The following is a 14388-nucleotide window of genomic DNA, read 5'->3' on the forward strand; positions in this document are numbered from 1 at the left end:
GCTGCCCTCAACACATTGAAGTCTTGAAATCCTGTAGAGGTAGGACGACTTCAAGGATTCTTCGGAAGGGCGACAGAGAACCAGTCAGACGCAGGAACCCTGGCACATTCTGGATTTGGTGTTGTGTCCCTCTAAACCCTTCCGGACGAAAAAGTTACCATACGCTAACGGAGAACGGAGTGATACATTCTACTGTAGTTACTTGAAAACTGAATATATCTCAGAAGCGTACAGAACTGGAAATACATTTAACCTTAATTTAGAAATGGTTTTCAGTTGTCAGTAGTTTCATACGAGCATGATGCTTTAGTCATTTAACTTCGCTTTCCTCTTCTACTGTAAAACTCGTCTCTCATTTTCACCTTTTGTTCGTTGCTGCAGATTCAAACATTTCTGAATCAGTGTTAGATTCGGTTCCGATTTCATGACAGATATTAACGGAAAGTTCTTAGGTTTCTGCTGTGTGTAACTTCTTCCTTTTCTCCAGTGTTTTCTGTTATTTTTGAGGCACTCTTTGGGTTTTGGCCTACTTTCTTGGAGGTATGGTGAGATGTCCAATCGCAAGCTCTGCAGTTCTCAAATCGACAGTTCAAGGCCTATATATGTGTTAGAGTTAGATTCCAAAATCAGTCATTTCGTGAAATGACTAGAAATGTCGGTCATTTCATAAAATGACTAAGAGGATGAGCCATTTTGCGTCTTTTTGCGTAACAACAATCAAAATACGTTGGCAGCTCTGGACACAGAAAGTGTCGAACAAAGAGTTGTAAATACTTCAAGGCCAAGCTGAAGTGAACATGTCTCTGCAACAATAGTTTTAACTATTAGTGACAAGAAGTGATGTTGAAATTGGGATCCACTTCTGTAGATTAAGTTATGAAATGACCGCGTGAAATGACTGAAGTATATTGATTATCGTTACGCAAAACGACCCTCTTAATCATTTCAAGATTTCACAATCTGACTGTAACATATATGTGTAATCTGGAAAATCTCTCTAGCCACCTGACTGACACAATGGGATATTCAAATCTGAATTTCAAGAACTGAAATGTATTTTCAAAACCTTGCATCAATACGTTTTGCAGTGAGTGTTCATAACTTACTTCATTTTACTATGGCTTAATTACATCATGAATCGGAAAGTCAATTTTGTTATACTTAATAGAATGCACTTAGGTACTGTTCTGCCTTGCTTTAAAAGACAGCTTTAACAATGCAATACCATAAATATTTGTGTATATGTCTCAACCCCGGCCTTAAATTTCAGCTTCAGGTGGGTAATTCGATGGAAGGGAATTATTTGCCTGTTTGATGATTATTGAGCGATATTAACTCGTTTTGATTTTGCCAACCTGAGCAGAAACTGTGATTCAAAACCTCATCTTTTGTAGACTTACTTTTACTATGGCTAATTACATCATGAATCGGTAAGTCAATATTGTTATGCTTACCTCTAGTCGAAATGTTTCAGCCCCCAATATTAGCTTGATGTTATCATTGAGAAATTGCAGCATTTCACCCATTATTTACTCGGGAAACCTTACGTGACTTTTGTTTTCACTTTTGATAAACTCTGAACCTCTGAAGAAAGATGTGTAAATATATTTGTTTACCATGTATATTTTCAACAGCCGCATGGATCAAGGGATTCGTTGTTGTTTTTTTGTTTCGTTTGCCATTTGTGATAGTGTTATACAAAGTTGAAAAGGTCAAATGTTTTTGACAGAGCGTTTCTGAGATAGTAAAAATTTACTTTTTTAAGAATCCGCGTGGTATCAATGCCGCATTTCTCAAATACTTCCTCTTTGAAGTTATTCCTTGATAGTATTACGGATTCTGGTTTAATCTTTTAGGCAGGGTTTCGGCGGCACATTTGCCGGACCCGGCCATATATCTTTGTTTGTGCCGATTTTATGTAGCTTTGGAATCCCGTACAAAAACTAATAAACATGTCTTAATGTTTCAAGACAAACGTTTATACACCCGACAAATGGTTTTGGCAGATATCCTCCGTGCAGTTAGACTTTGGATGACAGATGACAGGGACAGAATAGGTTTATTCTTTTTCAGTTTGTGCATTCTACCAACGACGACATTCTTTAGGTTCCTCTTCTCCTTTGGACCATTCATATGCTTCGTCAGCATCAAAAGTGATTTTAAAGTTGTAATCCCAACTGGCAGGAGGCAGTTCGTCATAGTTAGGTCCTTACAGTGACTATGGGTGCCTTGTCGCCCTTACAAATTACATTGGCGTTACCTTTTCTTCTGACTTTTTTCCATATTTTTTACACCCATATGGTACTGATGTATTGCTGTGTAAGGCTCGTCTGACGCTCCTTCAACGGTCGGCTGTAGGGAAGTAACTCTTCAGCCCGCATCGACATTGTTTCAGCAATACGATTTGGGAATAAAATGCTGTCATTAGTTCACAAACATATATACTGAACAGGAAAAGAAACGCAACTCTGGCTTTTTGTCAAGTTTTAAAATAGAAAACATAAACATGAACGCTTATTTTTATGAGAGTTCTTTTTTCGTAAATTGCGTTTCTTTTCCTACTCAGTATACTTGAAAACAATTTGTCGAACACATGATGACATGCCATCACTGTCTACGTGTGTTTGAAACGGACGACCTATGATAAGGCTACCTTAACGCGGATCGTTGGAAGCAAAAAGCTGTCTTTTTCGTTTGGTAAGTAATGAACTGTCACATTTTAAAATGAGATTTCTTCTCAAAGTATTAGGGCCTGAATCCACTGTGTGAGAATCATGGCTGACATCACCACATGAATAAGAGGACATGGATGCGTCCACAGATTGCTAATGGAACCTACCAAAGGAAAGAAAATCAATAAATACGGCAAAACAGTTTATTATAAATTATTCATAACAAATTTATTCAAAACAATTGTGCAGTTCCGATGACTGTTGCATCAATTTTGGAATCGTTCTTATGTCTGGAATTTCTGTTTCCAATGTGAAATGGACGTGGAATCTTGTTACCCTAATTAAACGAACTTTGGTCCAATGCTGTAAGATATAGTTTAACATCACCGTTTAATATCACACTAAGTGCCCATGTGGGGAATCGAACTCGGGACTTCAGCTTGAATCCTTTCGTGGAAAGAGTATACTGGGTTCTAATGGGTAGTGAATGAGACACCACAAATCGTATATATAGATTTAACGGGAAAATGACAACATGTTGGACATCGTCTTGTTATCCCGTCGCTGGATCTGTCGTTCTGTATCGGTGTCAATATCACGGCAGGGGACACCAGAAATGGGATTCACACATTGTACCCATGTCGTGAATGAACTGGCGTTTTCGGCGTGACATACGAACACTTTAACTAGGCTACCTCACCCTCCCCTAGTTCTGGGGAATATCGAACTCTCACTGAAACGTTGTTACAATCAAACCTCGCACATGCACACGCACACGCACACGCACACGCACACGAACTCATATTTCGCTTTTCCGGCATTTTAAACGTACATCTGTTGAACTATAACACCCAAAACAAACTTTTTAATCCTCTCAAACAGCAAAATAGTGCATAGACCCAACAGAGCAATGACACTGAACATTCACACGTTGGTACCCATCAATGATTCCATCTGAATCTGCAGTTCACTTTATATTCGATGTATGGCAGCTGGTGCATACATTACCGAGCAGAAGAAAGTTATCGCCAAAATCACTTGACCAAAACCTAGAATCTGAGACGTATGTGAGATTTATGATACAGAAACTAATGTCCAATAATTTGACTGAACATACACTGTAGTGATGGTCTTAACAGGGAGTCAATGGGTCAAAATATAAAATACACAAATCAGAGTTCATTTATAAAGTGGATGAATAGTCACATAATGAGATAGGAGTCAAGAGGCGCGTCGTCAATAGCGAGTGTGACCGATCTGACCATCCATACACGCCAACACACGTCTTCACATCAACGTCGTCAGTCATTGGAAAAAGTCACCAGGAATCCTGTTCCATAAATCCAAGAGTCTGTTCAAGTTCTTGTCGGTTCGCTGGAGGTGCTACGCGATGGCCAACGTTATCGTTGTGCTCGCTTTCTGGTGGAGTGTTCGATGGCGTTCGATGGCGTACTGAAAAATGACTCCTCTTGGCCGTTGTAGCAAAGGGCATCACCAACCGTCTCAGCACTTCAGTCCTGTATCAGATTCAGATTTCCTCTTTTGGTGACCGGTCTTGTTCTCTGACCACAAATGAAGCTCCATACCAACGCAGTTTGGCGCCAGTCTCGCTACTTTACGAAAACTTTGCTATCGTTTTTGAACTGACTTTCGTCTGTAAAAAGCACTCGTCGAAGGACTCTTCGTCTGCTCGTGGTCTGTCCTAGTGCTCTCACCGTCAGTCCGGAGGTGGATCTACTGGGTTCTTTAGGATCTTGGGTGGATTTGAGTCTGCCCTGTTTCCTGGAAGTAGTTTATCAATTTGTTGATTGTTGGCCTGGCTGTAGTGGGAGGTTATTGCCACCTGACGTTATGACTACCCCTATACTGGCCATACTAATCTCTGCACTTACGTAGTCTAGGAACATCCGTTGTGTTATTTTTATTACTGCACACATGTTCTGTCCCACATCGTTATTTATGCCACAAATGCACGTGCATTTGGACCACTGTCATACAATTACGTTTTTCACGTTTTGAAAAATGCAAGATTCGTACAAAACGACACCTGCTTTTGGGCGACTGTTTTCCTATTGCATTCAAACTTTTTTTATATATACAAATAGTTTTTAAGTGACAAACAGCAGCGGTTGGAATTTTGTGAGGAGACTGAATATCCGCAAATGAAGATTTTTCAGTCTGAATCCAAATATATAAAATAAACCTTTCCTCAAATCGTGATATCTTAAATGAGTATTTCATCATCCTAAATATCTAAAATACACATCCTACCAACAAGTTTTGTTTGTATTATTGCCAGCAACGGCCTGACACCACCTGACAAATGGTCTATAATTTTGGGTCTAGCTCGTCATTTTCTGATCCTCACGTCGAAACGTCTCACATGCAAACGTTACAGGACATAAGAATTATATACATTCTGCCAAAATTTAGAACAATTCCATTAGAAGATCTTGAATGTCGATAGTATTCCACAATTCAGGAAACAGTCATCCCAAACACATAGCCAGTGAAGTTGTTGCAGGTTGGTCTATACTACTTATTGCCATAAACCTGCTACGAGACATCATATCAGGGAGTCCAGATTCAAAATCAAGAGTCTGTGGTAGAAAAGAGCGTTGCTGTACTCGGGTTTCACAGCATCCATTGGGTGAGTTATGTCGTCGATGTGGTCAGAAGAGTACTGAGAAGACGAGACAGCATTCATTGGCTACGTATGACCTTACCTTTGGCACCCATGAAGACCCGGGTCTGAACTGATCTTCAGCATCCAATGCTTGTCGTAAAAGGCGACTAACGGGATCGGGTGGTCAAACTTGTCGACGTGATTGACACATGTCATTATATCCCAAATGTGTAGATCGGTACTCATGCCGTTGGTTACTAGATTATCTGGCCATGGCCCTTTGATTTACAGTCTGCCGCCATATATTTGGAATATTGCTGAATACAGCGTAAGACTTAACTTGCCCACTCACTTTACTATAAGCTGTGATGTCCACAAGACTACTGTCCAGGCACATGTCGCTTAGCGATATACCATACTTTCCTTCAAACTAAGGTTTACGATCCCTGTGTATCTGTGTTGTGTATTCATCTACCTGGGGTAGAGTAGCCTAGTGGTTAAAGTGTTCGCTCGTCACGCCGAAATCCTGGGTTCGTTTCCCCACATGGGTACAATGTGTGAAGCCCATTTCTGGCGTGCTCCGAAATGATATTGCTGGAATATTGTTAAATGCGGCGTAAAAGTAAAAAAAAATCCCTCACTCAGTATTCTTCTACCGGAAGCACTGGATACCCATGAAGACATTTTACCTGATGACTGAACATCCTTGTTGTGTACAGTTCAAGGTACTATTTGCTTTGCAGGCTTCACAGTAAATAGTGGCACAGTGACCAGGTTGAGTCTTAAAGCACTTTACCTTTGAAACTTTTATGTGTTGTAATAATGCTACATGTTGCTAAAATATTAAGCCTGGAAATTTGACCTCCTCTTCTTCGGATTACCATTTAACGAAACTGTCTATCTTCATAAGGTTTCTCTTAATAACGAAAGGCAATGCAATGCTTGTAATCCGTTGCCCATTCTGTTCTTTTTCACATTTTACTTACGCTTCTTTTCTTTTCCGAATGTTAGTGTTTTGCAACTCTCCAGGATAGAGATTACAGTTTGGGAGCCAGTTCTCCCAAATGCATGTACAAGTGGCAAAACTTTTATTGAGTACGTAATGTATTCAAATGATCACACTGATGTTTCTTGATAATATATGAATGTGTGAAATACAATTTACCAATCTTAATATGCTAAACATCTGTATATTATTGTGTGACCGTCACCTTCGGTTTCATTGATTTAGGTATGCGTTTTAGTTTCACGGCAATTGTACGTGCACATATTTATCAGATTGGAGTAAACAGTAGCAAATGGATTAGTAGCAAAGAATATTTAATGCAATAGAGTAATTTCTTACTTGATGTGCACTCCACATGTTCGAAATACTGGTTTGAAGCCCCCACAAAAGAGTTTCGATTAAAAAGAGCACACGTTGTCTATTACATATGGATTTAAGTGGTCAAAGGTCATTTATCTATTATTCAGTTATTGACGAATATGTCCTTTGCCATGTAAAACTTTGTTATGTAGAAGCTATTTATCGATTTTTCATTGTTTTGCTGTTTTTTACCTGCTGTAAGAAATATAGTTTGAAGATTCCATTGGTTAACCTGCTGTTAAATCATGTCGCATGTTTTATTTGTTAGTCACTCTATGGCTGTTTTCATCAACTAATTTATAATTTTGTTTCGCCATTCAATACCATGCATATTGTTATCGTGACTAGAAAATTCAAACGCGTGACTAAATGCTAAATTCTTCACTAAATGCATATTACCTTAGTCAAAACAGAAAGTACCTTTTGGTTTCAGGAGTGTAAATGAGAAATGGTGTTATTCCTTTATGCCCTTTGTGGCCATGGATGATGACGTAGTCATGACATCAATGGTGACGTAGCCATGGCATCACTGATGACGTAGACATGTTCTTTAAATCGGATCTACCTTGGATAAGTTGTTATGTCGTGTTTGGATCACAATCATCGAAATTAGACGGCTTATACGGGTCCTTTGGTTAATTGCCACAACCACACAATACTACCCGAAGCGGCGTAAAATCATGGTCTCAAAGGCACCTGCAATATCTAAACCTTTGTAGGGGAATGTGTTTGTTGTGTTGAACAAATCAGGGGCAGTTTGTTAAGTTTCAAACTTGCAAGACATTGTAAGTTGTTCACTGGTCACGAGAGGGCCATGGGTTGATGTACCCTCGATGTTTGTTTATGTTCCCTAAGCCCGAAGGGTACATCACAGGCAAACTAGTGCAAAGCAGGGGTAATGGAGGCGAAGAACGGTTTGAATACGAGTGGCGCTTAAAATGTTGAATAAAACATTTTTCACGTGAGTAATTGCTAAACATAAGGTAAGAAATGTGAGAGCACAGCCAAATGAGGAAATGGAAGTGTACCTTTGATGGTGGCGATATTTTATATTGACACGAAAAATATTTTTCGATCCGAAGCGAGGGAAGTATGTTGCCAAAATACGCTCGCTTCGCTCGCGTATACGAAGACCTGTCATATTCTCTATGCTGCGCAACCCCATTTGCGCTACAGTTTGCTTGAGGGTACATCAACACATGGGCCCCGAGGGGCCTGTGAACAATGCATTTACCTTACCAAATAACACAGTCTTAATTTTGAACTGTTTGAAGCTTGTACACTTCTGATCGTACACTTCGGTCAACCTGTGTGAATCAAACGTTTCGAACCTTGCATCTTCTATTGGCATTGTCTTAGTACTATTGCCGCGGTGTAATGCCACTTCTTAATGTCTGCAGGGACTACATGTGAACGCTTTATTAATTGGGAGGCGAGGGACATCTTTTAGCTATCTCTAGCTTCTGCAGACGCCATAAGAAATACAAATTTAAAGTTTCCTCCATTGAATTGCATTCGCAAAACATCGGAAATTTCCGTAATGCCTTATTCAATGTAAAGAGATAAAGAAGTACTTGCACGAAGTACCGAATGAGTTGCTACTGAGTTGCGGAGTACATTGCAATGTACCTTGCTTGTAAGTGGGGTACATTGAAAATATTCGAAAAGCACTTAGCCAAAACGACATTTATGATTGAGATAAGATAATCACACATGAACATTTCATATGTCACTAAATATTAGCTTGTGACCACAGACTTTGTGTACTAAAGCATGTTTCTAAGGAATATAAGAGATCATTTTTGTGAAGCTGCTTTAGTGGTTCGAGGCATAAACAACAACGCATTCCAATTACCATTGTACAATGCAATGAAATTGCCGTTAGTACTTTAATTTGATTGTAGTGGATCTTAAAAGAAAAACAAAATACAATACAATACAATACAATACAATACAATACAATACAAACCCAAAGTACAACCCAAAACAAAAACCCAAAACAGTGCTTAACGCTTTTGTTCGCAGTCACGACGAAGAGACAGATTCGATTCCCCAAATGTGAAACCCATGTCTGGTGTCTCCCGCCGTGACATTGCTGGAATATTAATAAATCGTCGTAAAACTAAACTCGCTCACTCACTGACTGTGAGTTAGTTAGCCTATAGTATCGTAGAAAGACAAGCTCCAGGTATTTTGTGTAGTCAAGAAGGTGCATTGAAAGATGAATGGATGGATGAATGTTGTCATATGGTGGTGTCATTCAGATACCGCCTTTTGCTGAGGTGAGGAGGATTATATGGAGAAAGGCAAGACATTCAAGGATCTTCTTAACGTGATCTTAGCACTTGATCCCGCTTCAAGGCTCTTCTATATCTCTCTGATGTTACATGATAATAGATGTTTGAAAATTTATGGCTGAACCAAAAATTGAAACGAAGTTGTGTTTTTTGTTTGTTCTCTAACGCCGCCCTCAGCAATGTTCCACCTATATGACGGCGGTCTGTAAATAGGAGTCTGGACCAGAAAATCTAGTGATCAAGAGCATCGATCTCAGCAACTGGGATACGATGACGTGTCAACCAAGACAGCGAGACTGACCACCCGATCCCGATAATTGTCTTTTACTTACGACAATCGTGGGCTGTTGATTCAATTCAATTTCACTTCAGTTTTTTTATTCGGTATAAAGGCCAACGGCCCATGTACAACATGATACAAAATAATAGTATGAGTACAATAAGTACTTAGTTTACTTGAATCTCAAATGTTTTATTACAATCTTTACGTCTCTACAAAGGTAGAAAGGTATTTTCATCACCCTTTTCATGTGTGATCCACACGAAAGCCACAGAGCTACAAATAAATAGTAGGTGGTTTACCCTAGATGCCCAAATTATACAATTACATTCGTCTAATGATTTACATAACAAATACCTTTGGTTTGGATATTTAACAATATTAACCAAAATGTAACACACCGTTTATAATCAATAAACACACCACGTCTACCACATGCACTCAAAGCAGCAGCAGCTGAGACATAATACTTCACGCCTATAGCATACTTACAAACTTTAATGTGAAAACGTTCAACAAATTCTGGAAAATCCCCATATCTCAGTGGAATAAAGTAAAATTGGTTTTAATCTGTGTGTCAAAAGTTTTAAACGAAACGAGAGACATATTCTTCAGCTTCTACTATAGGCGTCCAACTGAAGACAAAACTTTATTGGCTTCCTGAACAAGCACATTAATTGCTTTAGACGAGCATAATCTATTACAAAATACAATTTCCAGATATTATTGATATGTTGATGTTTTAACCTGGTCACTTCCAAACATACATTCTTCTGTTCCCCTTCTGTTCCCCGTTCCGTTTCTAAACGCTAATATCTCTGTCTTCCCTGCAAACCAACAACACTGTCATCAAACACACACACATCATCTGCATAAAATATCAACAATATATCCATGAATACTTGACGTACAAAAACACCCCAACATTGGATTCATACAACATATTTTCAAGTTCTCCCACAAATAATGAGAACAGCAAAGAGCTAAGTACTCATCCCTGTTTCACGCCACTCAGTGTATCAAAATAATTGGATATTGACAAAGTTGTTATTTTAACATATTTTACATTTGAATATACAGTGGAAGCTGTCAAAACCGGCATTTGTCCAATCCGGCAGGTTGTCGACACCAGTGTACAATCTCAGTCCCATCCATGGCTTGTACATTTACCATCAGCTCTACAATCCAGTACCTTGTCTCTTCCGGATTATTCCTTCAGTCCCAATGATTGCCGGTCTAGTCAGCAAATCTTTGTAAGATCGTAAAACATAAATGTTGTCCAAAGTGCTGTAACCAGCTCTAAAACCTGTATGTGATTCAGGTAACCGTTCAGACAAAGGCCAAAACAGTGTTAATCTCTTATTCAAAATAAATGTAAATACTTTACTCATAATGTAAGTGTTATGCCTCTATAATTATCTCTTTTAAGTATCTTCTGAGGCTTTTCCTTCTTTGTGTGTGTAATGGTACCACTAATCCCTTGGTCCATTCCACAGGAAGTCATGATCTATATCACACCACAGGCAAACTGTAGCGCAAATGGGGTTGCGCAGCATAGAGAAAATGACAAGTCTTCTTATATGCGAGCGAAGCGCAAAAAGGTTGGCAATGTACTTCCCTCGCTTCGGATCGAAGCTCAGATTCCCTACCCCATGGTTTATAATTACTCACGTGAAATATGTTTTATTCAATATTTTAAGCGATACTCGTGGTATTCAGATCCTTCTTCGTCTCCATTACCCCTGCCACCTTCCGGTTGAACGGAGTGACGGAACAAGAATAAGCAGAAATTACAAAGAAATACCGTATTGCCTAATCTTATCATGACACTGTTAGAGTTTATTTGCCTTATCTGTCGTCGCTATTGTTAGAATTTTCGTAACAATTATTAAACATAAAAACACTTCATTCCTAATTTTCATTCCGGCGATGGCTTCTTCTTGTAGGTCAAGGAAAGAGATGAGTAGTCACGAATGAAAAACTCCTCTGGCGTAATGGGCGAATGAAGCAGGGAGGTAACTGTAAGTATTCCACCCTCCTGTTCCTTCACTCCGCTGAACCGGAAGCTGGAGCGGAATGGAGGCGAAGAACGGTCTGAGATACCACGATACCACGATCCGAAGCGAGGGAAGTACATTGCCAACCTTTTTGCGCTTCGCTCGCATATAAGAAGAATGGTCATTTTCTCTATGCTGCGTAACCCATTTGCGCTACAGTTTGCCTTGATCACACTGACACGTGGAAAACAAGCAATAATCAACAAGGTTGGTGCCACTGGCAATATATAACATGTCATCACCATTAGGATCAGATTCACATCGGTTATTCACCATGTGTACATTTAACGAACAACAGTGGTCTATTACATCTGTTCCATAAGAGTTTACAAGCTTTGCTTTTCCTACGTGTTTAAAAACTGTCAGAGATGTATTCCCTATCTTCGTAAATGGGGATGTGTTTATCACGTAGAATATTGCCTATCAGGTTCCCAGTCCTTGCATTCAGATCACCGATGATGATATATCGCACGTCCGAGATATCAATGTCGGATAAACACGACTATAAGTGTACCAAACAGTCATATCCTTTCAACATACTTGAATCACACTGCACTGATGACTTTACTGGATGAATGTAAACAGAACCCAATATAAGGTAGTGTGGTGTTCCAGAATGATCTTTTATGGAAAGGGTGAAAATACGATCAACGAAAATATACAAAACATGAGTAACATATTTACTTGCAGATGGATGAAGAGTAACATCTAACATGGGTTGCTGAAGACCAATTGCTGAAGACCAATTGCTGAAGACCAATTGCTGAAGACCAAATCTAACCTGGATCTTCACAGGTTCTTCTTGAGGGTCAACCGTTTGCACTACTTAGTCTTCTTATTTCGTCCAGACACAACACACGAAGAGTAACGTCAAGCAACAGAGGCAACCAGCCACGTTTTCACCTTTTCCATCGTTTTATTTAAATCTTTAAGTGACTTGATGGTTGCATTTATGTTGGATTTAAGACAAACCTCTTTGTAGGATTTTTGCAAACATGATTCTGTTTATGGTTCAGTACTGCTGGACGGTGCCAAACCTGTTAATTCTTACAGCGTGGGGGACCTCCCTTTTAAAGACTCTCACCTCTTGCATACATTTTGGTTTGACTGCTGTGCGGTACAAAAGGTGAGCGTTTCATGCGAAACCGACAGAGTAGGTTTTTTTCAAGGTAGAGCTGAACGACCGCTGCAGCGAGATTGTGAACCTTCTTTTGAGAAAATCAGATATTCTTCTCGACAGTACGCGCCTGGTATGTATCTGTTTCTTTTGGTGCTGAGGTGTCCTTTTATTGGTATTGTTAGCTTGGTTAAGATTGGTGCTCGCGCTCTCTCAGGTACCTTGTGTTATGTATCTTAATGGTACCTTTTAAGTCGTGGATATAAATGGTACCTTGTGTGCTATGAATATAAGTGGAGTCGTGGAGATTGTATCATATTACATACTTATGGAGACAGTTATGGATATAATTAATCGCATCTGTGACGGGTTGATATAAAATGATCGTATGTGTATGTGTCACGGATATTAAATTGACCACATAACCATCTCTCTCTCTCTCTCTCTGTCTCTCTCTCCTTGTGAGTGTGCTTTAGATTGATGGATGGATAGATAGAGAGAGAGAGAGAGAGAGAGAGAGAGAGAGAGAGTCTCTACACCAGTCTTTCTGAGTACATCATGGTACAACTCTCTGTGATGCCTATACATTTGTCGATAGTAAAGTACCACTAGTGCTGCTGCTGCTGCTGTTGGATATATCCGGGTAAGAAGAGGGGCGGTATTCATAAAGATTCTAAGAATTTTCTTAAGAAAAGAATTCTAAATTTCCATATCGATGTTCTTAACTTGTAAGAAAACACTTACTAAAGTCATTTTGTTCTTAGTTTAGTTCTTACCTGTACGAAACATCATGAGGACACTAGTTAACAAAGTTCTTAGTTATTCATGGAAACGAAACGTCATTCGGGCACCGTTAATACTGGTACATATCAAGCTAAAAGTATGATTTCTTCTCAGAAAGTTGAAGTTGAAAGAACGTTTTTAACTATGACATTTTTCTTAGTTTGGGTTATAAGAGAAACTAAGAATTTTTCTTAAACTTAAGAATTAGTGAAGTAAGTAAGTGAAAAACTAAGAAAATTCTCAGAAGCTTTGTGAATACCGCCCCTGATGTTCAGCTACCCAGGCGTATCGTTGGGTGCGACTTACCGGATCAGGTGGTCAGACTTCCTGAGCGATGTGATCGTTTCTCATTTGCGTAAATTGGTTCTCATTATTCATTATCACTTGATTATCAGGTCCAGGTCACAGACCTCCGCTGTACACCTGGAATATTGCTAAGGGATGCGTTAACCAAGAAAGATGCAAAACAAACATGATAATGAAACCATTCCATACTTGGAAGGCACCGTCAGGTGCTAAACCCCACAGACCCCGGCAGAGAACAACGAACAGACACACGTTTATTATACAATGTTATCCCGGAGGTGTCATGACAGATTTGCTATCTGTCTCCCGGGAGCAGGCAAGGAGTGCTATCGTTGTACAACCAGGCTCGTAAATATATCCCCTCTGTGTCGGAAATATGCGCTGTAACCTACATTGACTGTAGTACTGCGCCGTGTTACAATAGAGCTGTAAAAGTCCTAAACAAAAACACGTGTTCCACGCACGGAACCTGGTCAGCCTACCTTCCGGTGATATACAGCGACCCCTGGCGGTATCAGTGACCATGACTCTTAAGGTGGTGAGTAGAAGAGATTATTTGCTAGTGATTCGCTATCATATATCTGCTTTGAAATGTATCAAAACCAAGACAAGCCAAACTAGCTAGCTCTACTTAATATGAAATGTGTATCTGAAATAGAACATACAAAATGTGTGATGTAATAATTGAATGTATGTTGTTATATTTATATCTTGATATTACAGGTTGTATATCAATAAAAAATAATGAATACAGAACACATCTGTTCAAGGTTGTGGAACATATATGAAAACCAATTATGACGTCATGAAAAACAATCGTTAAACACCAAAAGTAAGAGAGACCAATATCTCCCTGTAGCTAAAATATGGTTTATGCAATACGC

Source organism: Haliotis asinina, chromosome 6 (genome assembly GCF_037392515.1).
Source record: "Haliotis asinina isolate JCU_RB_2024 chromosome 6, JCU_Hal_asi_v2, whole genome shotgun sequence".
NCBI lineage: Eukaryota > Metazoa > Mollusca > Gastropoda > Lepetellida > Haliotidae > Haliotis > Haliotis asinina.